Raw genomic sequence first — 3,842 nt, forward strand, 5'->3', positions numbered from 1 at the left:
AAATGTGCTATGTGCAAATCAAAATATGTGATGTAACAATTGTCTAATGATGAGTCTAACTAGAGATTTGTATTCTTAGTTATGGAATTTGTGTTCTGTTTACAGCTTATATAACATTTGCCCAATTATCCGCTTTAAAACAGATTTGATGACATTTCTTTACCATTTGTCCAGACCTGTCATCTACTCTTGTATGTGCCAGCTCCTTCCTGATTTACAATGAGCCCTGCTATCTTTTTCAAGTTCCCGTGCTACGCCTGTGCCAATTCTGTCATCTTGCAGACCTGTATTGCTTTATCATATGTATAGTATTCTTAGCATGCATTCCCTGTTCAATTAGAATGAACTACAAATTTCTATTATGGAGTATCAAATTCTTTGTTCCAGGTACTCATTTTCTTACCCAGACACTCCCATACTTTTTCATTGTGCGCTAAAGGTCTCAGTTATTTTAGTGACTTTGATATTGCTTTGTTTCTGTTTCCTATCATCTTGGTTTTCTTTAGTCTTGACAGTCAGCTGGTTTCAGGGGCTTAACCCCTGAGAAACATTTTATGACCATTCAATCAAAAAATCTGCAGCAATGTAAATTACTAATTTAGTTATCAAGAGCAAGATACACAGAGACTTTAACTTACAGCCCTCCTATGGCTTGCCCTATGACAAGGCTGCCTTACACCCGCAGCTGTTATCTGCACCTTACTTTAGATTTCTAATGTAGTATGAGGTGCAAAGCACAGCAATGCCCTGGCTCATATGCTAAGTAAATGAAAATCAAGGGTTGCATAATGTCTTACACTTGCATCAAATGTGTAGCTGTTAGTATTGTTTATTTTGTCAGTACTCTATTAATATTTTTTGCAGAATGTACATAAACAATGATATTGAAAGGAAAGTTAGACTGTGAGTAGAGCATACATAAGGTTGTTCATAGCTGTGGAAATGCTTGTGTAAGGATAGAGAAATGCTGGAGAAATACTACATGAAAGGGTGCTGAGTTCCTGAAATTTCAGTCCTGCCGTACGAGAAAAAAAGGGAAAGTCCAAATCATAATTCCTGCATGTGTTTTCTTCAGGGGTTAACAGTTTGGATAGGTAATTGGGTGCAATGCTGTTTTTGAGTAGTATTTGGGGGTCATTTACTACCCTTGGGTGCAAACTTGTACCCCCAGAGTTACTGGTCTCTGTACTAAACACCAAATCCAGTACTTGGTGCAGAGAGCAAATTACAAACTGGTAGGGGTGGGCATGGGGACTTTTTCTGGCCTCTCTTTGGATCCTGTGCTGACTAATCCAGTCATTGCTGGCTTCAAAGGTTTTGTCATAGTTCTCTCTCCACAAAAGTGTGCAAAGTGCAAACAAATGGGCAATTGTTCCTTTTTTTGCACTTTGCAAACTGGGTTTACTGTGTACAAATTACCTGTTTGACTGTTCAAAGCAAACAGTTTCGAAAGAAAAAGGCATATCTATCAGCTTTGATAAATGTGTCAATTCCTTACTGCTTTTATAGTGCTCATTTTAATAGCTTTAAAAAACAAACAAAAAATGGAATGTGGCCTCCTAAAAAGGTTATAGAATGGAATATAAACCAACTTTCATGGAAGTCATACAAAAATATTTTATTGGCAACTCTTCATAATGTACCCCATTTAATGTGACAGACATTATTTTCAAAAAATAAATGTTTCTAGACTGCTTGTTGGGAATCTGTGTTAGGGCATAGGAAAATTATCTCCTTACTTTAATTTACCTTAATTATACTCTTTTCTATATATACAGCAACAAAACTGTGTTAACAGCTAAAATTCTGTATAAGATGTTCTGTATCATGTACATGCTTCTGTTTATCTGAAAAATATTTTTGAACGTTGTAATCATTCTTATCCTACTGAAATGGAACAAGTTCAGCCATTGCCAAATGCTGGCAGTATTAGTCAAACAAACACAAACTTCCAAGTGTCTTTCTAATTTCTGCACCGTACTTGTCCTTCTGCTTGAGGACTGGCAGACCCCAGGTTGACATTACAGCTAAAATCATAGCTTTCTATGGAAATTAAAATGATGTCATTGTCCATCACTGATGATCTTTTATTTTATTTCTGTCAAGGAAATATTTTGTTTCCACATTTTCAGTTTGCATGCAGAGAAACAGAACTGAGTTGCTTGTACTATGAAATTCTATTTGTAGGTACATTTCCTTTCAACGTCATGCTTGGGGAAAAACCTACAGTATATTTAATCTTCTGCTGGATTGTCTGCTAATATGTGTTAAACATGTGGATGATAGAAGTTAGCAGAATGAAAAATCAAAAAATAAATAAATAGGCAGTCAACACAAATAGATCTGCATATGAATTTACTTTACAGAGCTGCCTAGTTTTGAGGTATGTTCATGCCATACAAATATAAGCATATCTCATTTTATGATTGCTGTAACCTTAGGTGAAATTCTCTGCCATACATAGCAATTATTCAGAATTGATTACATACCAAACCATTTAAATGAATACGGTAATTATACAATTTTGAATAAGTGACAAATAAAATCAATCAATGCACAACTTTTATGGTACTATATTACACTAAGGGGTCTATTTCTGGTTGAGTTTTTAAGGGGAAAATTGTTTTATTATGCTTCAAAGCTGCTAAAACTCAGAACCTGAAAATACTCCAGTTAAAACCTGTCAAACTCGTGTAAAAGTCAATGGCAGATGTCCCTTTTTCAATGGGAAAATTTTTTTTTGCCTTCATGATGTTCGAGGGTTTTGGGCTGTTTGAAGTTGGTTTTTTTGTTCAATTTTTTTTACTAAAATAAGCCAAATTGTGTTTGGGAGTTAGGTCGAATTTTAATTTTTAAAATAATGAGAAAAATTTAAGTTTCAATAAATACCATGACTAAATGGCAAACCATTAATTGGTTCCAACATTGCTGCAAACACCCACTTATCACTTAGAAAGATTCTCTCCTAAACTTAACTTGTGGACTCCTTGTGGACTTCTGTACTATAGTCTTCAGAGAACTAACAATTAACGGTTTCAAATACTTAAATGTTTTATATTTATTATTATTAGAAAAATGTTAAAACTTGAATCTAAAACTTTTGTTTGTGAAAAAAGTTTGTGATTTCATGCAGAAGTCAACAAGAGATGTCCTAGGACCTAGGCTAAAAGTTTTTCAAATTTGTTTGAGAGCTTGGAAACCCATTGAAAAATGGATGCATTTTTTTTTAAAATAAACAAACATTTGAGTCCAAGTTTGCTTTAATTCAAGTTTAATTAAATAATAAATAAAGATCTCACAAATTTTTGAATTTTTATAAATGGGTTCTTAAGAACCTGAATTAAGAGGTGGAAGAAAGAGGCAAAACAGTATGTTGTTTGGATGGTCTGAAAGCTACCTGGTTAAGGGTGCAAGTCTCTGAACATTATTTTCTTTAAGTGCAGCATTTTAAGAGGAAACTGGTTAGTTTGTTGAGACAATGATAGACTGTTTTTAAGGCCTTTAGCAAACCATTTAAAAAATAAATACTGCTAGTGAAAAGGTTTGATGATGCAATTCAGTACAAGTTAAAGTTTGCTGGAAATGTAAACCCTGAAATATAGGTCACTTGTTTCTTTTCTGTGAGTGCTGTATTTGCTTTTTAAAAATTTAGCACACACACATATCCCCAAATCTTGCCTCTTATTGTGACATGTGGATTATTTTGTGTCTTATTCTGCATTCAGTGACTATTTCTGTGACTGTTATGCTTATGTTACTTATTTCCTGATAGTCCTGAAACTTTCTTTATTTTCTTCTTCTTATTTAAATCAACTTTACAAATACTTTTTATATAAAATTTC

The sequence above is a fragment of the Xenopus laevis genome, chromosome 2S (assembly GCF_017654675.1).
Source record: "Xenopus laevis strain J_2021 chromosome 2S, Xenopus_laevis_v10.1, whole genome shotgun sequence".
NCBI classification, from domain to species: domain Eukaryota; kingdom Metazoa; phylum Chordata; class Amphibia; order Anura; family Pipidae; genus Xenopus; species Xenopus laevis.